Source organism: Mustelus asterias, chromosome 1 (genome assembly GCF_964213995.1).
Source record: "Mustelus asterias chromosome 1, sMusAst1.hap1.1, whole genome shotgun sequence".
In the NCBI taxonomy this organism is placed as follows: Eukaryota; Metazoa; Chordata; class Chondrichthyes; order Carcharhiniformes; family Triakidae; genus Mustelus; species Mustelus asterias.
This window is the reverse complement of record NC_135801.1, coordinates 119450411-119477420: the sequence shown is the minus strand read 5'-3', so window position 1 is coordinate 119477420 and position 27010 is coordinate 119450411.

Sequence of the window (27010 nt, the reverse complement as noted above, 5' to 3'; positions counted from 1 at the left end):
CTAAATTGCTCCTTAAATTGTCCCAAGATGTGTAGGTTAGGTGGATTAGCCATGGTAAATGCAGGGGGTTACGGGGGTTAGGGTAGCGGGGAGGGCCTGAGTGGGATGCTCTTTCAGAGAGTTGGGGCAGAATTGATGGGATGGATGGCCTCATTCTGCACTGTAGGGATTCTATGGATTCTATGGCTACAGTGCACAGACAAGGAAGAGCAAGATGAGGTGCCTGATGAAGATTTAGCGCAGTTTCTGTTTCTACAGCCCCTGATAATTTACAGATCACAGTGGCAAATAGAGATTGCTGTCCAAGCAGAATTTATTGCTTAATAATTCAGTTGTATCAATGCATAATACAATGCATATTTTGGTGAGGAGTTTACCTACCTAATCTGTGCAGCAGTGAATAAGCAGTGGTCTGCAGTGCAATTTGTTAGGGAGCAATTCTTGTGGCATGTGCCTATATAGGCATAGCTCATAGTCACAGTGCTAGCTTCTCTTGTGAATGCTTACATGGCTGCTAAAGAGGTCTTGGGTGTCAATCTTAAAAAAATCTTTTGTAACTAGTTTCAGCATGCTCAAAGTTCAGGGAGGGATGATTTTTAGGCAGCATTTTTAGGCAACACAGAACTTGGAGCTGCCAACAGTTTTGCTTTCACAAAAATAAGTGACATGATAAGTGAATTCCTAGCCTGATACACCTGTAGCAATTATCAGACTATCAAGTATTTCTACACAAGTACTTTACACAAGACCATCACAATGTGCGCTGCAAGAAGGCAAAGTTCAATCAGTATCCCACTGAATCCTGGTGAATTCCTCCTGTGTTTCCCCAAGGAAACACTTGGCGGAACTAAGTGACCACAGGACTATTTCGACAATTAAATTCTCCCACCGCAAGTCAGGTTTGCAAGGGGAATGGATCAAAGAATTGACAATATTGCAGCCCTAACAGCATTGTGTGCGTCTTGCTGGGGATGAGAGTCTGTAGCATTATCTTTAGGATGCCACAACGAAAGCAATCCTGCAGCAAAGGGGGGAAACTACTGCGACAAATTGCATTGCCAAGTCACCAACTATAAAATAGATTCAATAAATGAACTGCACTTTTTCCGAATACTGTATTGAGTATTTGTGTCATTGTTTAGAGTTATATAGCACAATGCCAAACAGCAATGATAGTTGAGGAGGCACATCAAGAGGTAGAAGAGGTACTTTGATGTAGTTTATTTTGTAGATCTGGACAAGATATTTCAGAAATATGGGTGCTAATTGGGCATTTCCTTGAAGTAATGTTTTACAACTTGTTGTGACTGTCAGATTCAGTTGTGGCTGTAACATTCTGCTCATCAGAGCCGATATCCATGTGGAGAAAAGTTACTCAGCATCACAGTAATCCTGAGCATCTATTGGGGAGGGGGCTGTACTGCAACATTCTTCTTTGCCGCCTGTCACTTGTTTGTTTAGAATAATAATGGTACAGAGGATTAAAACTGAATCACGCCTATTGCTAGGAAACTGGACAGAGCTGCAAAACACATGTGATTGCAAAGAAGTTGGATATTCAGGGGTTTGAACCATGTTGCACTAATAAAGCCCATGGATAACCTCACGATGCTCCACTTCGACAGCTTCCACCCTAAACACGTTAAAGAAGCCATCCCCTACGGACAAGCCCTCCGAATACACAGGATCTGCTTGGATGAAGAGGATCGCAACAGACATCTCCAGACACTGAAAGATGCCCTCATAAGAACAGGATATGGCGCTCGACTCATCGATCGCCAGTTCCGACGCGCACAGTGAAAAACCGCACCGACCTCCTCAGAAGACAAACACGGGACACGGTGGACAGAGTACCCTTCATCGTCCAGTATTTCCCCAGAGCGGAGATGCTACGGCATCTCCTCCGGAGCCTTCAACATGTCATTAATGAAGACGAACATCTCGCCAAGGCCATCCCCACACCCCCACTTCTTGCCTTCAAACAACCACACAACCTCAAACAGACCATTGTCCGCAGCAAACTACCCAGCCTTCAGGAGAACAGTGACCACGACACCACACAACCCTGCCACAGCAACCTCTGCAAGATGTGCCGGATCATTGACACAGATGCCATCATCTCATGTGAGAACACCATCTACCAGGTACACGGTACATACTCTTGCAACGCAGCCAACGTTGTGATGCGCATCAATTTAGACACGAGGCTCGAAGCTTCAGTAAATGAAGGCTTTTATTAACTATTAATGAAGCTATCAGAACTTAAGTACACTATCCCAGACTGAAGGGGTCCCGGCCAGAGCAGGGACTCTTATACCTCTCCCAGGAGGCGGAGCCCGACTGGGATAGAACAAAGAACAAAGAACAATACAGCACAGGAACAGGCCCTTCGGCCCTCCAAGCCCGCACCGCTCCCCGGTCCAGGATTGAATCCTGAATCCAGGATCCCCGCCCAATTTTCCAGCCTATCTACATCCTAATATCCTATCCACCGAGCTGTCCCTCACAGCTACGATGCTTTGTTCATCACAACCTATTAACTCACCCCCAACCCCCATTCCAGACCATGTGATCTCCAGGGAGAGGCGAAAACCCAGAGTGAAAACCCCAGGGCCAATATGGGGAAAAGAAATCTGGGAAATTCCTCTCCGACCCCCTGTGGTGATCGAAACGAGTCCAGGAGATCACACTGGCCCTGATCAGAAAATGCTTCCCAACCCTATTCATTTCCACTTCTGCTTTACGAACACCATCTGAATTCCCTGCCCCCGAGACAGGTTCCCAACTATCCGCAGTCTCGCTCTGTACTGGCACCAGCAAGATGATCATAGAATGAAGCCTTGAAACGAGAAACAAAGAACAATTAGCCCGCGCCGCTCCCTGGTCCAAACTAGACCACTCTTTGTATCCCTCCATTCCCACTCCGTTCATATAGATGTCTCGATAAGTCTTAAACGTTCCCAGTGTGTCTGCCTTCACCACCTTGACCGGCAACACATTCCAGGCCCCCACGACCCTCTGTGTAAAATATGTCCTTCTGATATCTGTGTTAAACCTCCCCCCCTTCACCTTGAACCTATGACCCCTCGTGAACGTCACCACCGACCCGGGGAAAAGCTTCCCACCGTTTACCCTATCTATGCCTTTCATAATTTTATACACCTCTATTAAGTCTCCCCTCATCCTCCGACTTTCCAAGGAGAACAACCCCAGTTTCCCCAATCTCTCCTCATAACCAAGCCCCTCCTGTGCCACAACAGTAACAAACACAGGTGTAACAACCCCACCCTAACCCAACAGCAACAGTAGTACAATCCAACAGTAACATATATACATCCTTGTAGTACTGGCCAGCCCTGGCTCAGTACTATCCAGTGGGAACCAACGATGGTTCACCACACGTTGTCTACCTGATACGCTGCAGGAAAGGATGTCCCGAGGCACGGTACATTGGGGAAACCATACAGACGCTGCGACAACGGATGAATGAACACCGCTCGACAATCACCAGGCAAGACTGTTCTCTTCCTGTTGGGGAGCACTTAAGCGGTCACGGGCATTCGGCCTCTGATATTCGGATAAGCGTTCTCCAAGGCGGCCTTCATGACACACGATGGCGCAGAGTCGCTGAGCATAAACTGATAGCCAAGTTCCGCACACATGAGGATGGCCTCAACCGGGATATTGGGTTCATGTCACACTATCTGTAATCCCCACAGCTTGCCTGGACTTGCAGAGTCTCACTGGCTGTCCTGTCTGGAGACAATACACATCTCTTTAACCTGTCTTAATGCTCTCTCCAGTCACATTGTTTGTATCTTTAAGACTTGATTAGCTGTAAGTATTCGCATTCCAACCGTTATTCTGTAAATTGAGTTTGTGTATTTCTGCCCTGTTTGTGAACAGAATTCCCACTCACCTGAAGAAGGAGCTTAAGGCTCCAAAAGCTTGTGGCTTTTGCTACCAAATAAACCTGTTGGACTTTAACCTGGTGTTGTTAAACTTCTTACTAAGAAAGCGACAGAGGGGGGCAATGTTGGAGAAGTGGAAATAAACTTTGCTTGCAATAAATAAGATGTGGAGTTCAAAACTTTCCTTCGGATCAAACAGGATGTCATTGTTTCATAAGATCTGATTCAGCTTGAGTGAGTGGCCAAAGAGCAAATGCTGTTGGTGCCAAGAGCCTTGATATCAGGAACCAACAATGATGCCTTCAGTATTCCTTTGTTCACCTGGAGGATGCTGTGACTCTTCCATGACTTGAAACCAGGACACAGTCTGACAAGATAGGGCTGAGATCAAGAAAGGCAATCTGGTGACAGAGTCATGTGTTATTGATACATGTTTCCACCTGCAGATGATGTCTCTTGGGGCAACATGTAGATAAGAAAAAGGGCAGGTCAATAATGACTCCTCTGGTGGCAATGCAGTATTGTGATATAAGCCATTACTGGAGGTGCATTGGCTACATTCAGACAGATTGATGATCATGTCGCCAGACCATATAATTCAGGCTAAAAATAGCTCTCAGAATTCTTAGCGAATTTCTATTCTACAGATAATGATACATCAGCTGTGCAAATGCTCAATGCACACACCATTTCATTTGCCTAAAAGCAAGTGCCTGAAATCTTAATTAAAACATTCTGAAAAGGACTTTGAATCTTTAGGCTTTGTAATATCGCTTAATATCATCTCCTTGGGGAGTTCCATATCACCACCACAACATTGAAAACAAATGATTGACGTCAGAGAATGGACAGCCGATGGAAAGAGGGAAAATCCGCTCATTTGATACCTTTCTTCTCAGCTCAAAGACACAAGTTTCAAGGAGTGCTTTGCCTGAGGCAATTTGTTATAAATCAATTTTCCTTTTTGGATCAATGGGGGAATTGTAAACTTCTGACTTTGATGTGGCTGTATATATTTTTGACATCAAGTTGCATATCAAATAGTTTGATCCTGGGAACCAACCAACTTGACACCAAAGAGAATCTGCAAGCATACCTGCATTTAATGTTTGTAAGACATAACTTATTTGTTGATGCAAAGGTCATCAACCAAACATTGATTCAGGGGAACACATTCCCAAAGAAATATGCATTTTTTCTGGAAGTATAGCCATGAAATTTCACTGGGCTCCAACCGATCTCCTATCATTAGATGCCAGTCCACAGTTATTTCAATTGTTGCACTATTTCCCTGGTGGTTCTGATAGCCTTTTGGCGCTGTTAGGGCAAGAAACTGATAAAATATTAACAAATATTTTAGACCTGATCTGTTTGTTTATATTATTTTAACTTATTCTCCTGGAACTTAAAAAAATGAAATAGATATTTTCACAAAACAGCTATCAGTTTTATCTGAAATTCATAATATATCATAATTAAAATTTCACATTAAGAAATAATGAAGATGTTGTTATATTTAAAATAAAGTAAAGCTTTATTCTAAATACAAATGCATACATTTAGGTGCCATATCAATGCTTCTGACGGAACCTCATGTCTTTCCCGATTGAATTGCTGGGGAACAATTCCTGGCTTGGGTCACTGTCTGTGTGGAGTTTGCATGTTCTCCCCGTGTCTGCGTGGGTTTCCTCTGGGTGCTCTGGTTTCCTCCCACAGTCCAAAAATGTGCAGGTTAGGTTGATTGGCCATGCTAAATTAACCCAAGTTTCGGGGGGATTAGCAGGGTAAATATGTGGGGTTACGGGGATAGGGTGGGATTGTTGTTGGTGCAGGCTCGATGGGCCGAATGGCTTCCTTCTGTACTGTAGGGATTCAATGATTCTATGATTCTAACATGAATTTGACATTTTACTACATTACCATACTATTAAGGACCCCACACGCCATATATTGAGACCAAGGCATATTTTCAAACCATGCCAATGAGGCATCACATCAGTGCATTTTACAATAAGTTCACCCAGATGTGAACCTGTCATGGGGATTCCCCCAGGGGAAAAGTGAGTATAGCCCCCAGGGGAGAGGGACATAGTCAGGCAGTGGCCTGGCAATGCCACCTGGCATTTCCCCATGGCACAGATTGGCACTATGCTAACCTGGCAATGCCAACTTGGCAGTGTCAACCTCTGCCAAGGAGCAATGCCAGGTACAGACTCCAGTGGGAGCCTCATGGGGGACAGGGATTCATTTTAATGTGGTAGTACAAGGGAGTAGGTGTGGGAGCTGGGGATGCAGGTGATGGCTGTTAGAGTGGGGGGTTAGGGGGGAAAGGGCTCCAATGTTTGAGAGAAGGCAAGGGATGGGTGCTGGCACTGACTGCTGGGGGGGTCTGAATGCCACCATGGCAGATGGTGAAATTTGAATTCAATAAACTTCTGGAATTAAATGTTGATTATTGTAAAAACTAATGTCCTTCTGGGAAGGAAATCTGTCACCTATCTGGTCTGGCCTATATATGAACAAAGAACAAAGAACAGTACAGCACAGGAAACAGGCCCTTCGGCCCTCCAAGCCTGTGCCGCTCCTTGGTCCAACTAGACCAATCGTTTGTATCCCTCCATTCCCAGGCTGCTCATGTGACTATCCAGGTAAGTCTTAAACGATGTCAGCGTGCCTGCCTCCACCACCCTACTTGGCAGCGCATTCCAGGCCCCCACCACCCTCTGTGTAAAAAACGTCCCTCTGATATCTGAGTTATACTTCGCCCCTCTCAGCTTGAGCCCGTGACCCCTCGTGATCGTCACCTCCGACCTGGGAAAAAGCTTCCCACTGTTCATCCTATCTATACCCTTCATAATCTTGTACACCTCTATTAGATCTCCCCTCATTCTCCGTCTTTCCAAGGAGAACAACCCCAGTCTACCCAATCTCTCCTCATAGCTAAGACCCTCCATACCAGGCAACATCCTGGTAAACCTTCTCTGCACTCTCTCCAATGCCTCCACGTCCTTCTGGTAGTGCGGCGACCAGAACTGGACGCAGTACTCCAAATGTGGCCTAACCAGCGTTCTATACAGCTGCATCATCAGACTCCAGCTTTTATACTCTATACCCCGTCCTGTAAAGGCAAGCATACCATATGCCTTCTTCACCACCTTCTCCACCTGTGTTGCCACCTTCAAGGATTTGTGGACTTGCACACCTAGGTCCCTCTGTGTTTCTATACTCCTGATGACTCTGCCATTTATTGTATAACTTCTCCCTACATTATTTCTTCCAAAATGCAGCACTTCGCATTTATCCGGATTAAACTCCATCTGCCACCTCTCCGCCCAATTTTCCAGCCTATCTATATCCTGCTGTATTGCCCGACAATGCTCTTCGCTATCCGCAAGTCCAGCCATCTTCGTGTCATCCGCAAACTTGCTGATTACACCAGTTACACCTTCTTCCAAATCATTTATATATATCACAAATAGCAGAGGTCCCAGTACAGAGTCCTGCGGAACACCACTGGTCACAGACCTCCAGCCGGAAAAAGACCCTTCGACCACTACCCTCTGTCTCCTATGGCCAAGCCAGTTCTTCACCCATCTAGCCACTTCTCCTTGTATACCATGAGCCTTAACCTTCTTAACCAACCTGCCATGTGGGACTTTGTCAAATGCCTTACTGAAATCCATATAGACTACATCCACGGCCCTTCCTTCATCAACCGTTTTTGTCACTTCCTCAAAAAACTCCACCAAATTTGTAAGGCACGACCTCCCTCTTACAAAAACCATGCTGTCTGTCACTAATGAGATTGTTCCGTTCTAAATGCACATACATTCTGTCTCTAAGAATCCTCTCCAACAACTTCCCTACTACGGACGTCAAGCTCACCGGCCTATAATTTCCCGGGTTATCCCTGCTACCCTTCTTAAACAACGGGACCACATTCGCTATCCTCCAATCCTCAGGGACCTCACCCGTGTCCAAAGAAGCGACAAAGATTTCCGTCAGAGGCCCAGCAATTTCACCTCTCGTCTCCCTGAGCAGTCGAGGATAGATGCCATCAGGCCCTGGGGCTTTGTCAGTTTTAATGTTCCCTAAAAAACCTAACACTTCCTCTCTTGCAATGGAGATTTTCTCTAACGGGTCAACACCTCCCTCCGAGACACTCCCGGTTAACACGCCCCTCTCCTTCGTGAATACCGATGCAAAGTATTCATTTAGGATCTCCCCTATTCCCTTGGGTTCTAAGCATAATTCCCCTCCTTTGTCCCTGAGAGGTCCGATTTTCTCCCTGACAACTCTTTTGTTCCTAACATATGAATAGAATGCCTTAGGATTCTCCTTAATCCTGCCTGCCAAGAACATCTCGTGACCTCTTTTTGCCCTTCTAACTCCCTGTTTGAGTTCTTTCCTACTCTCTCTGCAGTCCTCCAGAGCTCCATCTGTTTTCAGTTGCCTGGACTTAACGTACGCCTCCCTTTTCATTTTAATCAGATCCTCAATTTCCCTGGTTATCCACGGCTCTCGAATCCTACCTTTCCTATCTTTCCTTTTTATAGGCACATGCCTATCCTGCAGCCTTATCAATAGTTCCTTAAAAGACTCCCACATGCCAGACGCGGACTTACCCTCGAACATCCTCTCCCAATCAACATCCACCAATTCCTGCCTAATCCGGCTATAGTTAGCCTTCCCCCAATTTAGCACCCTGCCCGTAGGACAGCACTCATCCTTGTCCATTACTATCCTAAAGTTAACAGAGTTGTGGTCACTATTTGCCACATGTTCCCCTACCGAAACTTTGACGACCTGACCGGGCTCATTTCCCAGAACTAGGTCCAGTATAGCCCCCTCTCTAGTCGGGCTATCTACATACTGTTCCAAAGAACCTTCCAGTACGCATTTTACAAATTCCTCCCCGTCCGGACCCCCAGCTCTAAGCACTTTCCAGTCTGTGCCAGGGAAATTAAAGTCCCCCACTACAACAACCCTATTTTTTCTGCACCTATCCAGAATCTCCTGACATATCCTTTCCTCCACTTCCCGTGGGCTGTTGGGTGGTCTGTAGTACACCCCCAGCATAGTGACTGCACCCTTCCTGTTTCTGAGTTCCACCCACAGCGACTCAGTACATGACCCCTCTAAGTTGTCTACCCTCTGCACCGCGGTAATATGCTCCTTAACTAATATCGCTACTCCCCCACCTTTTTTAGCCCCTCCTCTGTCTCGCCTAAAACACTTATACCCCAGAATATTCAGCTGCCAGTCCTGTCCTTCTTTTAACCAAGTTTCTGTCACCGCAACCACATCCAAATTTTGCATAAGCATTAAGGCCCTAAGTTCGTCTGTTTTACCCGTTACGCTCCTCGCATTGAAGCAGATGCACTCCAGGCCCACTCAGGTCATCCTCCTCCAGAGTGCTCCTCTTCTTAGCTCGCCTTGCCCTGGCCCCCAGCTCAACCCCAGCCTCAGTATTTACTGACCTACTGTTTTGTCCCCCACCCCCCTGCCACACTAGTTTAAATCCTGCCGAAACACTCTAGCAAAACTCCCAGTCAGGATATTTGCTCCCTTCCAGTTAAGGTGTAACCCATCCTTTCTGTACAGTTGCCATCCTGACTTGAAGATTTCCCAGTTATCTATGAATTTAAAACCCTCCCTCTTGCACCAGTCCTTTAGCCATGCGTTCAACTGTAGAATCTCCCTGTTCCGAGCCTCACTTGCACTCGACACCGGGAGCAGTCCAGAGATTGCTACCCTGGAGGCCTTACTTTTTAGCCTAGCACCCAACTCCCTGAATTTCTCTCGTATGACCCCCCTGCTCTTCCTACCTACATCATTTTCACCAATGTGTATAATCACATCCGTTTGACTACTTTCCTTTTTAAATATGCTTCCTACCCTCTCAGAGACATCCAGTACCCCGGCACCAGGGAGGCAGACTACCATCCTGGATTCTCGTTCACTCCCACAGAACCGCCTGTCCGTGCCTCTAACCATTGCATCCCCCACAACTATCGCTCTCCTAAACCCCTTCTTTCCCTTCCGGACCCCTGAGCCTGTCTCCGTGGAGGCGATCTGGTCCTCGTGGCTTACCCCTGGAGGGTCATCCCCCTCCACAGAATCCAAAACAATATACCTATTTTGGAGGGGGACAATCACAGTGGATCCCTCCACAGACTGCTCACTCCCTTCCCTTCTCCCATCTGTTGCCCATCCCTTTCTTTTATGGGAGACTGCCACTGGGGTACTTTCTGGCACATCACCCTTCTGACTATTACCCCTCCTAACTGTGACCCACGTGTCTTCCTTCCGAGACCCTGGTGTCACTACCTGACTATAACTTTTATCTATTAATCTCTCATTTTCCCTAACTAAACTGAGTTCATCGAGCCTCAGCTCCAGCTCCCTTACACGATCCTTCAGGAGTTGCAGTTCCACACATCTGGCACAGATATGGACTTCCGGGAGGCAAGTTGTCTCCAGGAACTCCCAGATCCATAACATTATGGTTCACTCTTAAAAATGCCCTCCGAAATGGACTAGCAGGCCAATAATTACTGGCCCAGTTAGCAATGCCCACATCCCATGAATGAATTAAAATAAAAATTCTCTATCCAAGAATTTGATCACTATATGGACTGCAGTGTGGTCAATGTGAAGGCAGCTCACTACCAGCTTCTCAAGGATAGTTAGAATGTGCGATAAAATAATCCCAAGAATCTGAGATTTTCTTTCTGATCCTTATCCTGGTCAGTAAGAAAGAAACATAGTTAATAGGAGCAGGAGGAGGCGGTTCGGCCTTTTGAGCCTGCTCCGCCATTCATTATGTTCATGGCCGATCATCCAACTCAATGGCCTGATCCCACCTTTCCTCCCAAATCCTTTGATCTCCTTTGCCTCAAGTACTATATCTAACTGTCGCTTGAAAACATTCAATGTTTTGGCCTCAACGACTTTCTGTGGTAGCAAATTCCATAGGCTGACCACTCTCTGGGTGAAGAAACTTCTCCTCTCTGTCCTAAACAGTCTACTCTGTATCCTCAGACTGTGTCGCCTGGTTCTGGACATCCCTACATTGGGAACATTCTTCTTACATCTACCCTGTCTAGTCCTGTTAGAATTTTATAGGTTTCTATGAGATCCCCCCTCATTCTTCTGAACTCCAGTGAATACAATCCTAACTGACTCAATCTCTCTTTGTACGTCAGTCCTGCCATCCCAGTAATCAGTCTGGCAAACCTTGTCTGCACTCCCTCGAGAGCAAGAACATCCTTCCTCAGATAAGGAGACCAAAACAGCACACAATATTCCAGATGTGGCCTCACAATTGTATAATTGCATCAAGACATTCCTGCCCCTGTGCTCGAATCCTCTCACTATGAAAGCCAACATACCATTTGCCTTTTTTACTGCCTGCTGCACCTGCATGCTTTCCTTTAGTGATTGATGCAAGAGAACACCCAGGTCTCATTGAACATAGGGGTTATATGACCCAGTGCTTCTGATCATTATGCCAGATTTTCTTCTGCCTCATTCCACTAGTACAGGACAAAGGAAAAGGTGTGGCGGGGGGTGGGGAGGGAATACATTATACCAAGTCTCAGTCCCATTTTCCCTGATAATCGCTGTTGCCATCATCAGTGTTCCTAATCTTACCAGCAGAGTGGGGTGGGAAGGGTACATCTGGACCTCTTATATTCCCCATAGCTAACAATTATGAATGGTAAGAAAACCAAAGATGACATGAGAAAACAAGTTTTACACTATGGAATTTCCAGCCTTGCTCGTCCCGAAACTAGAAAATCCCAAGGCCAACGAACCTTTCCACGGTCCACCTCTCGCATGCTCTGATTTCCGTGGCGGGCAGGACAGCAACATTCCAGTCAATGAGTTGTAATCTGGAATTTGTCACCTGAAGGTTGATGATGGCAGATTCAGTAATAACTTTCTAAAGGGAATTGGATAAGTACTTCAAAAGAAACCATTAATAGAGCTATAGGGAAACAGCAGATTAGTGGAACTAATTGGAAAGCTCTCCCAAAGAACTGGCACAAGTATAATGGATCAAACTGTTGTACGATTTAAATGGAGGCCATTGTGTTTGCAAGTCAGGTCTTGGAGGCAAACTTGGTGTTGGTGTCCCCATGTACCTGCTGCTCTTGTTCTTCTCAGTGCCAAGATCACAGAGGTGCTGCTGAAGAATTATGAATTGCTGCAGTGCATCTTGTACCTGGTACACACTGCAGCCAACAGAGACTTGTGGCAGAGGAAATATTTATTTATTGAAATGGATGTAGTGCCAATGAAGTGGGTGGCACTGTCCTGCTTGGTTTCAGGTTTCTTGAGTGTTGTTGGAGCTGCACTCATCCAGGGAAGTAGAGACTATTTCATCGCACTCCTGATTTGCAGATCATAGAAAGCCACATCAGAATGTCTATTCCCTGACCTGTTCTTGTAGATACGCTATTTATTTGGCTGATCTAATTAAGTTTCTAGTTCAGGTGGCATGATGGCACAATGGTTAACACTGCTGCCTCATAGTGCCAGGGACCTGGGTTCAATTCCGACCTCGGGTGACTGTCTGTGTGGAATTTGCACGATTTCCCTGTGTCTGCGTGGGTTTCTTCCAGAAGCTCCGGTTTCCTCCCACACTCCAAAGACGTGCAGGTTAGGTGAACTGGCCATGCTAAATTGCCCCTTAGTATCAGCGGGATTAGCAGGGTGAATACGTGGGGTTACAGTGATAGGGCCTGGGTGGGATGGTTGTTGGTGCAGGCTTGATGGGCCGAATGGCCTCCTTCAGCACTGTAGGGATTCTATGATTCTCTGTTGATTGTGGGGGATTCAATACCTTTGATTGTCAAGGGGAGGTGGTCAGACTCCCTCTTGCTGGAGATGCTCATTGCCTGCCCAGTGTTCAGATGAACAGATCTGAAACATTAACTCCATTTTTCTCTCCACAAATGCTGCCTGACCTGCGTATGTCCGACATCTTCTGTTTTCTTTTCTTATTTCCAGAAGCTGCAGCATTTTGCTTCTGTGTTGTTGAGTCGCTGTGGCACATCTCTTTTCTTAATCATTTATCAACTCCCTGAACTTGTCAACCATCTGATTCAGAATCATATGACCTTGGACAAGCATCTATGCCCTTAAATCACATGGAACCACTTCCAGCAAACAATTCCTTAATATTGAGTGTTATATTTCACCCTATGACATATTTTGCCCCACCAGCTGATGCATTATTCATCCTTTTCACCAGACCTTTCTAGCTTCCGGCCTGAATACATGCCGATGCACTACTGGCACCAAATTATAAACAGGAGGAGCTGCTCATTTTATAACTTTAAAATTTGCACGATTCATTGGAACTTCACGTAAAAGCGCGACTAAGCTTTTAACTGCTAACCCTCATTTCTAGCATGTGTAGCTTTTCCTGTTTCTTTCTTACGAATCAATTTTAATTTTTGGTTGAAGAATGGAAATTGCAGTCTCGATGGTTTTTGTGTTTTGCTGATGGCATCAACTTGTATAACAATATTTTAGTCCTGAGAACCAATATCTTGGCACCGCTGTAAACCTGTAAGCATGCAGGTATTTATGCAGGGGCGTCACAGTGGCACAGTGGTTAGCACTGCTGTCTCTCAGTGCCAGGGACCCGGGTTTGATTCCCAGCTTGGGTCACTGTCTGTGCGGAGTCTGCACATTCTCCCCGTGTCTGCGCGGGTTTCCTCCACGTGCTCTGGTTTCCTCCCACAGTCCAAATGACGTGCTGGTTAGGTGCATTGGCCATGCTAAATTCTCGCTCAGTGTAATTGAACAGGCACTGGAGTGTGGCGACTAGGCAATTTTCACAGTAACTTCATTGCAGTGTTAATGTAAGCCTACTTGTGACAATGATTTAAAAAATTACCATTTAAAAAAAATCTGGTTCAATTGCTGATGCAATCAGATTGTAAGCAAAGACCATCAACCAGATTGCAGGAGAGGCGCAGACTTGTTAGGCCCCACAAAAATACATATGCCCCTCGAGAGTATCTCAGTATTGCTTGAATTCACTTCTTCCCCACTCAAAACACAAAATAATTCCTTCCAGAAAACAGCTAACAGAATTTCATTTTCAATTCACAATATGCTAGTCTGTCAAAAATCTCATGTGAAGAAGGTAATAAAAATAGATCTATTCATGATTTGAAGTGAGGCAGAGTTCCACTTCCATCTCCTGTCTGGTCTCATCCCAGCTAATCTACACTATTCCATGACTCCAACTTTCGGCTGTAATAGAGCTGCTCAAAGCACTTCAACTATGGCTAATCAATTCCTTATGCATACTCATCACACTTCCTCACTTTTGTACTTAATGCCATACACGCAACAGACCCATCTATTCTTTTTATAGCCACTCCATGTGCAATCGTGCCTTTAAATATATGTGCACTACACCTTGAGATCTTACTGCTTCCCCGTTCAATTAAAACTTTTACTGATTCAGATAAATTACCATTTATTGTTCTTTTCCAAAAATAGACTATATTATGTATCATAGAATCCCAAAGTGCAGAAGGAGGCCATTTGGCCCATCGGGTTTGCACCGACCACAATCGCACCCAGGCCCTATCCCCATAACCCCTAGCATTTACCCTAACTAGTCCCCCTGACACTAAGGGGCAATTTAGCATGGCCAATCCACCTAACCTTCACATCTCTGGACAGGGGGAGGAAATCGGAGCCCCCAGAGGAAACCCACGCAGACACAGGGAGAACATGCAAACTCCACACAGACCCAAGCCAGGAATCGAACCCGGGTCCCTGGAGCTGTGGGGCAGCAGTGCTAACCACTGTGCCACTGTGCCACCCTACTTGTGTTCTAAAGCATTTTTGAGACATTCTCCGAACCTACCTATTTATTCTTCTCCAGAGAAGGTGAATAATGTTTACATTTTTTGCATTTTTCCATGGAACCTGGTACATGTTTCATGGATGAGACATTTAATTTTGACCATCTTCCCAGGCAAACTCTTATTAAATACTATTTTCAATCTTTGCTTTCTCTGTTTTTTGCATTTGGGCACTCAAGGGGTGCACTCACTGGGATAGATTTTAATCTTCACACAGGCGACAGTGTCACAGTGATAACCCGCATATATTCTCGAACCTGCCTGATTTTATTCCATTCATTCTACAATATGCAATGGTGGTGGATTAGAGGGGAGGTGCGAGGAGGAACAATCTGCAGATAATGAAGACAAAAATATACCCCAGAATTCAATTTTAATAAATTATATTATAATCCTGGCCATAACATTGAAGATTTGGCACAAACAAATCAGCCTAACAGCGTGGTATTGAAGGTGCCAAAATTCCTGATTGAATTTGAGTCCCCATCTACCCTCGCTTGCAAGACACGAGTTTATTTTATATCGATGGTTGGAAACCCATAACATCATTCCGGGCGAAGGCAAAACATTACCACAATATTTTAATTTCTCTTTAGAATTCATGTATATGTTTATTATCTTTAAAATATTGTTCACTCAAAATTTAACACTATATTGATCCTGCTGAATAATAAAAAAGCTGCCAGCATAGTATCAATATTATCAACATATTTTCAGCCTATCCTGTTGAAATACAAAGCTTGATTAATCGTTTGTACTTCGTTTTATCAAAAACAAATTGAAAGCATCCTTCAACAAGTATGGCTTAGTTGGTGGAATTCTACTCAGAATGCTGCTCGTTCATGAACAATGCAGAGACTTAATGCACAAAAAATCTTGGCTGACACGCCAATGTAGTAATGAGGGAGGGCTTTGGTGTTGGAGGTGCCATCTCACGATGATCAGTTAAACTGTACTCTCAGGTGGATATGAAAGGTTTCATGACACTATTTATCCCTCGTGTCCTGACCACAACTTATTCTTCAATTAGCATTGCATAAAAAAACACAGATTATCTGGTAATTAGAGTAAAGTCACCAAAGTCCCAGATGACCATAGGCTGTGACTGGTGGTAATTTAACCTGAGGATCACCACACCTTAGGCAAGGGACAAAGTTGAGAAGGCAGGCCTTCATGAATAACCTCAGAATCGAACCCGCTGTTGGCATTGTTCTGCATCACTTACCAGCTGTCCAGCCAACCGAACTAAATAACAATGTGATGATTATCAATAGCTGATTGCAGTAACTTGCTGGGCAGGATTTTCCAGCCGCGCTCAGCCCAAAACCGGAAAATCTCGCCTGAGGTCAATGGACCTTTGCATGGTGTTATGGTTCAGTTCAGAAACTCCAAAGTGTTTTATGGAGCATGCCTGGATCATAAGTTTTGCATCTTGAATTTGGCTAGGATAAGCATGATAGGCTTAATTTCAGGTATGATTCAAATGCCCCGCTAGGGAGTTTTTACCAAACAAAGTTTATTTAAGAATATAGTCAACATGTATAGTAAGAAAATTAGCAAGAACTTTTATCAATTACAAACAATAAACAAAACAAGAACTATAATGTGCAGCCAACAACCTGCCTGTATAATGTATAACCCTTAACAAAGCTATCTAATGTGTTCCAATCAAATCAAAACCCTTGCCATAGACAAAACTCTTTAAAAAGGTTCAATACAGCAAAGTCTAAGTCCTCACATGATAATGGAAATTGAGTCCTTTGGTTGAAGTCTGCAGTTCTCTGGATTCACTCTGAACAGTTTGAAGACAAGGCAGCTTCCCAAAGCCCCAGAGAGACTCTGGTACAGCCCCCAACATCAGCAGATTTTTATCTTTCAGGAAAACAAGATCTTGTTTTCAGCTCACCAACAGAATTTTCAAAACAACAGGGCGAGGGAAAACATTCATTTTTAGCTTGCTGTCTATTCTAAAACTAAAACTCAAACCTGCAGCTCCAAACGGAAAATGAAAAAACTGTCCAAAAACACATGACCATCCTCAGAACAATGCAGGATTGTAAAACTAATCCCAGAGTAAACACAAACAACCCCATTTAAACCACTGAAGTAGCAATAAAAGGACATTTCCAGTCAAGCCGGGCAACAGTGACATCACTGAAGCTTTGAGCTGCAGAAATCATGATTTTAAAAAAAACCTTTCTTAAAGGTACACTAACATCACAATAGTCCACCCTGATTCCCGTTGCGGGCAGGATGGGAAAATTTTCCCTGCTACGTGTGACATGGTGCTGCATTTCCTCACTCACGATAGTGACAACATCTCAAAGTACTTCAACTGTTGTCAAATACTTTGGTTGTCCTGAGGTCATGAATACAATGGAAGTCTTTCTTTTTAAAGTTGTGCTTCAGGAATGGAATTTCAATAGACATGGCCGAGGGTTAGAGAATCTATTACTCAACACTTGGGTAGCAAGGCTTCATAGCAGGAGCATGGCCTAGCGAAATTAAACGTTCCAAATCTCAGGCAATCTGTCTATGCTGTCTTGCAATCATCAGTCCTAATGTTATAAGAAGTTATTCATTTTAGAACTAATGGCCTGGGAAAAACATTTGGAACTGTTAGATTTCCTTTTTCAATGGATTTGAATCAAAGTCTAGTTGGGGCAAGGTAATCTAAATTTAATAGAAATAGCTCTCCGATGATACATTACTTCTCAATAATCATTTTCCAATGAATAATCCATGTCTTTTACAGAATTTATAGCACTTGCTTGCAAAATCTTTTTGACTTAAATCATTCAAAATGATGCTTCATTTCTACGTTAGAAAATAATGTATTCCTTATAGCATATTAGTCTTCAAGTGCAATGCCTTAACTTGAAGTTAAAGGATGTTTGTTCTCTTACTTCATCGAAATTTTCAATAATAATTAAAGTAAATTTGGAATTGAACCAAAATATATTTTTCCATGTTATGATTATCATGCTCTTATGCATGTTACATTTAATCAGCTAATTATTATATTCTTATCTGACAAAGCTTGCATATTGAATGAATTACTGCAGTATTGAGATATAATTATTTACATTGGGTGGGGAGTGATTGTGCAGGGAGGATCATGTGCGGTATGATGGCACAGTGATTAGCACTGCTGCCTGCCAGCACCAGGGACCTGGGTTTGATTCCAGCCTTGGTTGACTATGTAGAATTTGCATGTTCTCTGTGTCTGTGTGGTTTCTTCCGGGTGCTCCTGTTTCCTCCCACAGTCCAAAGATGTGCAGGTTAGGTGGATTAGCCATGGTAAATGCACTGAGTCATGGGGATAGTACAGAGAGGAGGGTCTGGGTAAGATGCTCTTTTGGAAGTGGGGTGAAGACTCATTGGGCCAAATGGCCTCTTTCTACACTGTAGCGATTCGATGCTTCAATGTATTAGAACATAAAAAACTGGAGACAATTGGCCCTCGGAGCCTGCTTCACCATTCAATAAGATCATGGCTGACTTCTACCTCAAACCCACCCTCTTGCATTATCTCCATAGCCCTCAATTCCTCTAGTATCCATAACCTGTGTCTTGAATATACTCAACCACTGAGGGTGCATGGTTTTCTGTTGAATTGTAAAGGTTCACAATCCTTTGAATTCAAACATTTTTTCTCATCTCAGCCCTAAATGTCTGGCCTCTTATTCTGAGACCATGATCCCATGTTCTAGACACCCCAGTAAGAAGTCTCACAACACCAGGTTTAAGTCCAACAGGTTTACTTGGTAGCACAAGCTACAAGCTTTCGGAGCGCTGCTCCTTCATCAGGTGAGTGGGAGTCGTGTTCACAAACAGGGCATATAAAGACACAAACTCAATTTACAAGATAATGGTTGGAATGCGAGTCTTTACAGGTAATCAAGTCTTAAAGGTACAGACAATGTGAGTGGAGAGAGGGTTAAGCACAGGTTAAAGAGATGTGTAGTGTCTCCAGCCAGGACAGTTAGTGAGATTTTGCAAGCCCAGGCAAGTCGTGGGGGTTACAGATAGTGTGACATGAACCCAAGATCCTGGTTGAGGCCGTCCTCATGTGTGCGGAACTCAGTTTCTGCTCAGCGATTCTGCGTTGTCATGTGTCATGAAGTCCGCCTTGGAGAATGCTAGACACCCCAGCCAGGGAAACAGCCATATTTCAAAGAGGTCACCTCACATTCTTCTTCAAGGAAAATGGGTCCAGCCTACTCAATGATTTCAGTCTAGTGAAACCTTGTTTTACTCTCTCAAAGGCATGTATGTCCTTCCTTTGGTAAGGAGACAATGCTCCAGGTGTGGTCTCTCCAATGTCCTGATTGATTGTGGTAAGATATCTTTAATCAGAGGCTGGGATTTTCCCTAAAATGCGCAAAGGCCATTAGAGGGTGGGAAAAATGGCTTTCCGCCTGTTCGCCGCAATGACGTCTTTTTGCGTCAAATCGTTGGCATCATAGCTGATTAAGTATTCTTGGGGAGCATGCTATTTCGCTGACGGCCAGCAGCTGATTTTCTCACCCCACGATGACCTTAGCACTCCCTAACTCTGCCATATCTAAATGGTGCCATTATGTTGCATTCACACTTGCTGCAGCAGCTCCAGTGAAGGCATGGCTCCCAAAGGCAGAAAACGTGCTGTGCCCAGATTCAGCGACTCCTCACTGAAGTGCCTGTTGAACACAGTCAAGGCTCACCATGACGTTCTCTATGCCCTCTGTGACTGCAGGCCTCCCACCAAGGTGACCAACCTTGCTTGGGGAGGTTGTTGCAGTGGTAGTCAGTGCAAATGGTCTGCAGAAGAGGTCATCCATCCAGTGGAGGAAGAGGATGAATGATCTTCTCCGTTATGTCATGGTAAGTCAATCATCTCATCACTCCCAACGTACACTCTCACAAGCCCATCCCACATTCACAAGGATCTCCCTCGCTGCCACCTCATGGGACATCACCACTCACTCTCACACAACTTTACATCTCCATCTTGTCTCATCTCCTTGGGAGTTGCATCCTAATCATGTCCAGGGCTCCAGTCACCACCTAAATTACCAGGCAGCCTCATCATCTACCCTCGCATGCGTCAGACTCACACTCTCTTCATGCAGACCAAGCTGGTTCACAATAAGAAAGAGAGGTCACAGACTGGGAGTGGGCTTCCTGAGATGAAGGTTCACATGGATTAATGAACAGAGCAATTGAGCTAGCCGGAGGGGACGCAGACCATGCCTGTGCTGATGGTGAGGTCGGTGATGGAAATCCATGTGAGGATTCTGCACAATAACATCTATCAAACAACAATGCTGTGAGCGATGGTTCCTGTTTCACAATCCCCTGCCATGAACCATTATCTCTCCTTTCCTTCGCGGGCACCTCAGGGAAACAAGCAGGTGGAAGCAGTGACATCAGAGGTCACCAGCACTCAGAGGGGGAGGGAGGGCAGGGGTGGTGATTGGTCTGGGTAGTGGGGGGGGGGTTGGATAAGGGGGAATGTGATGTGTGTGGGTAGTAGGGGGGGTGGATAAGGGGGACAGTGATGTGTGTGGGTAGTGGGGGGGGGTGGATAAGGGGGACAGTGATGTGTGTGGGTAGCGGGGGGGTGGATAAGGGGGACAGTGATGTGTGTGGGTAGTGGGGGGGTGGATAAGGGGGACAGTGATGTGTGTGGGTAGTGGGTGGGTGGATAAGGGGGACAGTGATGTGTGTGGGTAGTGGGTGGGTGGATAAGGGGGACAGTGATGGGTGTGGGTAGTAGGGGGGTTGGATAAGGGGGACAGCGATGTGTGTGGGTAATGGGGGGGGTGGATAAGGGGGACAGTGGTGTGTGAGGGTAGTGGGGGGTGGATAAGGGGGACAGTGATGTGTGTGGGTAGTGGGTGGGTGGATAAGGGGGACAGTGATGTGTGTGGGTAGTAGGGGGGTTGGATAAGGGGGACAGCGATGTGTGTGGGTAATGGGGGAGGTGGGTAAGGGGGACAGTGATGTGTGTGGGTAGCGGGGGGGATGGATAAGGGGGGAAGTGATGTCTATGGGGGCCATCACTCCCACTTTTCGCTCCTGGGCCGCTTTCTCCGCTTTCTGCGGATCTGACACGGGCGCGCTTTTTCAAATTTATTTTCCAACTGCGCATTGCGCACTTCAGAGCTCCAATCGTTTCGGCCGCGCTAAGCCCCGCCCACAGCGCGAATGGGACTGGAGATGTTTTTTTCAGGCTGAGTGCGTATGGGGGCGCCTGAAAGCAGATTTCTAAGTCGGATCTGCATTACGCCCAGATTCAGCACTTAGAATGAAAATGGTAAAATCGGGCCCTCTGTTTGTGATTTTGGATTCAAGGTCTTTCACACATGCCAGAAAGTACTGGCCCCTGAAATGATGCCCAGTGCAGGGTATGCATAAACGTTCACCACAACAGCCCCCACAGGCCCACCTGAATGGCCACTGACAGCTTCAGCCAGGTGACAGGATATTCTGCTTTCAGTCCAGGCACTGGGATCATCATTACCTGCACTCAGGATCTGTGTTCAATGAATACATGAGATTAATTTAGGAGGTACAGAGGCTTCTCCTCTGTGAGGAGTGCATGTTCATATTTCCAAGGTGGTTCTCAAATTTGTCCAGTCATCCAATAGTTGGGCAGTTCCATAATATTCTGGTGAATTTAAAATGAGAAGTTAAAGCTCGGGAACAATCTTTGAGTTGTGTCATTTGAATGGGCATTATTGCTTCACTCGCCTGATTCCCTGCATGTCAATTGAACAGCTGCCAACCTGCTTCTGGCCTTATCTTGGAACTATCAATCCCATTGGGTGGCCCTTTACTGAACACCCACAGCCCCAGTCATGTGTCTCAGTACAATCTATCCCATTCATTGCTCGCAGTGGAGCCCTTGGCCCGCAGCCCCTTTCCTTCCCTTAGTCCTGTCTGGCCCTTTTCCCAATGGAGCTCTTCCCCTGAGGTGACAGTAAAAGCCACCCCACCTTAACCCTGCTGTGGTTGTTGTAGAGTCTTGCCTTTGAGACATCCCTGAAGCCCATCCTTCACTGTCACTGGGTCAACATCCTAAAACTCCTTCCCTAACTGGATTTTGGATGTACCTACATCAGATAGGCTGCAACATTTCAGGAAAGTGGTACTCCAGTGCCTTCTGTCGGGCAATTAGGGATGGGCAATAAATGCTGACCTAGCCAGCCAGTGAACAAATAAAAACCAAAATTCATACAAACTGCAGTTATGGCACAGTACCTGTCCCGCCATATTCATTTCACCTTGTTCATTACACGATCAAATTAATTACTTATCCTTTTAATTGAATTGACTATTTTATTTTTACTAATTGATTGGCTTACCTCATTCAAGTTACTAATCTACTAAAGTAATAGCAGTGCAGTTTCCCAGCTAGGGGACAAAAGAAAATAGCAGTTACTGAGAATAAAAGAGAAAAATAAAAAAAACTCCACCTCCTTCCACCTCAGAACCAAATTCTCACTTGCACTAAATTCCTCACTTTAACACTCTGATAACAAAGCAATCTTTCACAATTACTCTGCGATCAACACTCTGACAGGAGTTTTAGTCCAAAATTATACACGCCACTTCAGTTATATGTTATTTATTCATTTGTGGGATGTGGGTTTCACTGGCTAGGCCAGCATTTATTGCCCACCTCTAGTTGCCTTTGAGAAGGTGGTGCTGAGCTGCCTTCTTGAATCGTTGCAATCCCTATGGTTTAGGTACACCCACAGTGCTGCTAGGAAGGGAGTTCCAGGATTTTGACCCAGTGGCAGTGAAGGAACGGTGATATATTTCCAAGTTAGGATGGCGTGTGGCTTGGAGGGGAATCTCCAGGTAATGGTATTCCCAGGTATCTATTGCTTTTGTCCTTCTAGATGGTAGTGGTCATGTGTTTGGAAGGTGCTGTCTAAATAGCCATGGTGAGTTCCTGCAGTGCATCTTGTACATGGTACATACTACTGCCACTGTTATTGTGTATTTTCTAAGAGATGATGATTAATATTACTAAGTATGACAATCTTATATAAAATGTCATATTGATTTCCTTGGATCATATGAAGAAAGAAAGGCTTACATTTTTTTGGAATAATTCCTCACCTCGGGACATTTCAAAGTACCATGCAGCTAATTAAGCATTTTTGAAATTGTAGTCATAGTTGTGAGGTCAGGAATAGGTGCACTGAAGAATTTGTTATGAAAGATAATTTAATTGTTTTGGAACTCAATGTCAATTTTTGTCTTCCCTTGTGCCATCACCTCTTGAAATATGAAAACCCACACTTTCCATTTTCCGTCTGACTCTTTTAATCTTACCTTGGGCAGGACACCTCACAAATGAAAAGTACATTTTGATTTTGCAATTTACATCCACCTCGACTGTGTCATGTGGTATTTTAAAGAGGATATGACAGGGCAGTAAGTATTCACAGGCCTACAAAGTTACTTTGCTTTAACTTCAGTATTTCAGGATATTCAGGTTTGAAAACACTACCAGGTTAAGTATATTCATAATTACAAAATTGTAGTGGTGTTGGTGCCTGTCTCTTTAAGACAGGATGCGGAGATGCCGGCATTGGACTGGGGTGAGCATAGTAAGAAGTCTCACAACACCAGGTTAAAGTCCAACAGGTTTATTTGGAATCACGAGCTTTCGGAGCGCTGCTCCTTCATCAGGGGAGTGGAGAGGTAAGTTTCACGAACACAGCATACATAGGCAGAAACACAATTGCAAGATAATGGTTGGAATGCGAGTCTTTTCAAGTAATCAAGTCTTTACAGCTACAGAAATGCAAGTGGAGAGAGGGATAATCACAGGTTAAAGATGTGTGAATTGTCTCAAGCCGGGACAGTTATAGGATTTTGCAAGCCCAGGCCAAATGGTGGGGGTTACAGATAGTGTGACATGAACCCTGATCCCGGTTGAGGCTGTCCTCATGTGTGCGGAACTTGGCTATCAGTTTTTGCTTGGCCTGATGAAGGAGCAGCGCTCCAAAAGCTCATGATTCCAAATAAACCTGCTGGACTTTAACCTGGTGTTGTGAGACTTCTTACTGTGTCTTCAAGACAGCACAGCAGAAGAGGGTCACCTGGCTTGAGGGACCAATAGGAACCAAGAGTGAGTGATCATCTGAGAGAATGGAATCCTCTCCTATAGAATCCCTATGGAAGGAGGCCATTTGGCCCATTGAGTCTGCACCGACTCTCTGAAAGGCATTCCCAGCCAAGCCCTCACCTCTGTCCTATTAACATAACACCGTGCATTTGCCATGGCTAATCCGCCTAATCTATACATCTTGGGACACTGAGGGGCAATTTAGCATGGCCAATCCACCTAACATGCACATCTTTGGACTGTAGGAGGAAACCGGAGCACTCAAAGGAAACCTACGCAGACACAGGGAGAATGTGCAAGCTGGATCTGTCTTCGCTAAGGAGGACACAAATAACCTTCCAGAAATACTTCGGGACAGAGGGTCTGGCATAAAAGAGGAACTGAGGGAAATCCTTATTAGTCAGGAAATTGTATTGGGGAAATTGCTGGGATAAAACCCGATAAGTCCCCAGGGCCTGATACTCTGCATCCCAAAGTACTTAAGAAAGTGGCTCCAGAAATAGTGGATGCATTTGGTGATCATTTTCCAGCATTCTGTAGACTCTGGAAGAGTTCCAGAGGGTAGCTAATGTAACCCCGCTTTTTAAAAAAGGAGGGAGAGGGGAATTATAGACCGGTTAGCCTGACATTAATGCTGGGGAAAATGCTGGAGTCAATTATTAAGGATGTAATAACTGAGGATTTGGAAAGTGGTGATAGGATCAATCAAAGTTAGCATGGATTCACTAAGGGGAAATCATGCTTGACAAATCTTCTGGAATTTTTTTGAGGATGTGACCAGTAGAGTGGACAAGGGTGAACCAGTGGATGTTGTGTATCTGGACTTTCAAAAGGCTTTTGACAAAATCCTACGCAAAAGATTAGCGAGCAAAATTAAAACTCATGGTATTGAGGGTAATGTATGAGCGTGGATAGAGAACTGGTTGGCAGGCAGGAAGCAGAGAGTGGGAATAAATGGGTCATTTTCAGAGTAGTAGGAAGTGACTGGTGGGGTACCTCAGGGTTCAGTGGGGTACCTCAGGGACTCCAGCTGTTCACAATATACATTAATGATTTGAACAAAGAAATTGAATGCAAAATCTTCAAATTTGCAGGCGGCACTAAGCTGGGTGGCAGTGTGTTCTGTGAGGAGGATGCTCAGAGGCTGCAGGGTGACTTGGAGTGGGCAAATACTTGGCAAATGCAATATAATGTGGATAAATGTGAGGTTATCCACTTTGGTGACAAAAACAGGAAGGAAGATTATTATCTGAATGGTGGCAGTTTAAGAAAAGGGAAAGTGCAATGTGACCTGGGTGTCATGGTGGAACAGTCGCTGAAGGTTGTCATGCAGGTACAGCAGGCTCTGAGGAAAGCTAATGGTATGTTGGGCTTTCAGAGCAAGAGGATTTGAGTATAGGAGTAAGGATGTCTTGCTGCAGTTATGCAGGGCCTTGATGAGGCCGCACCTTGAATATTGTGTGCAGTTTTGGTCTCCTAGTCTGAGGAAGGACAGTCTTGCTATTGAGGGAGTCCAATGAAATTCACCAAAGTGATTCCTGGAATGGCAGGACTGACATTAGAAGAGAGATTGGATCAACTGCGCTTGTACTCACTGGAATTTTGAAGAATGAGAGGGGATCTCATAGAGACATATAAAATCCTGATGGGACTGGACAGGCTAGATGCGAGAAGAATGTTCTTGATGTTGGGGAAGTCTATAACTAGGGGTCACAGTCTAACAATAAGGTGTAAGCCATTCAGGACTGAGATGAAGAAGAACTTCTTCACTCAGAGAGTTGTGAACCAGTGGAATTCTCTACCACAGAAAGCTGTTGGGATCAGTTCGTTAGATATGTTCAAGAGGGAGCTGGACGTGGCCCTTGTGGCTAAAGATATCAAGGGGTATGGAGAGAAAGTGGGAGTGGAATACTGAAAGTGCATGATCAACCATGATCATTTGAATGGTGGTGCGAGTTCAAAGGACCAAATGGCCTACTCCTGCACCTATTTTCTATGTTTCCACACAGACCCAAGATCAGAATTGACCGGGTCCCTAATGCTGTGAGGCAAAAGTGCTAACCATTGTGCTAGCATGCTGCCCTCGAGCAGAATACATCAGGAAGCCATGTAGTAGGCATGTAAGGAATGGAGCAGTTGGGAAGGCTGCTCCAAGGCAGCCTTGGGCTACAAACCTCTATACCTTGTTTCTCTTATTCAATAAATACCTTTTTTCCTAATTAAGCCTAAAGTGTCGTGATGCCAGAAGTGTATCATGCTATTACAAAAAGTGCTAAGCCATATTACTGTTTTTCTATTTTTGCATAATTGCAAAGTGCATTAACATATTAAAAATAACAATAATGCAGCTTCGCAAATGATTTGAAATGCAATCATCAATTACTAGAATTCAATTACTATTCATTTTATTAGCATATACAGTAAAGCAGCTCATTCTGTGATGTGCTATGTAAAGCATATATTTCTCAGTTGGGTGATATAGTGATATATCCACTTTGTTCGCAGGGATGTTCTCAAATGTTTCAATCTGGACTCACGTCGGAATTCTCACTGACTCAAAAAGGCGTTTCTGCAATTTCTGTCCTTGCAACTCATTGTCTACTGGCAGCATAATCTCAGCATGCCTGCTTCAATCAATAATGTCAGGAAACAGGTCAATATTATTTAGATGTAAATAGTTCTTCTCTGAATTGAAAATGGTTGTATAGTTAATATTGGACTTTTTTTTACTTAAAAATCCTAATCCCTCTCCCAGTGGGAGAATTTACATTGAACGGTGTCTTGCTGTTAAGGTCAGTGCTGTTTGCAGTCATTTCATTGTGTAACCTTTCTAATTGACTTCTTGTGTGTTCCAACACTTACACATGTAGGAATACAGGATAGCCTATCACTCAGTCATTCAGTATACTAGGATGATAATACTTTAGACTATCTTACGATAGATGGAAGCTGTCTTTATTGCCTAGCAACATTGTAGAAGAGAAGATCATTAATTTAACTGTTTCCGTAATATTAAGATAAAAGCAAAATACTGCAGATGCTGGAACCTGAAACAAAAACAGAAAAAGCTG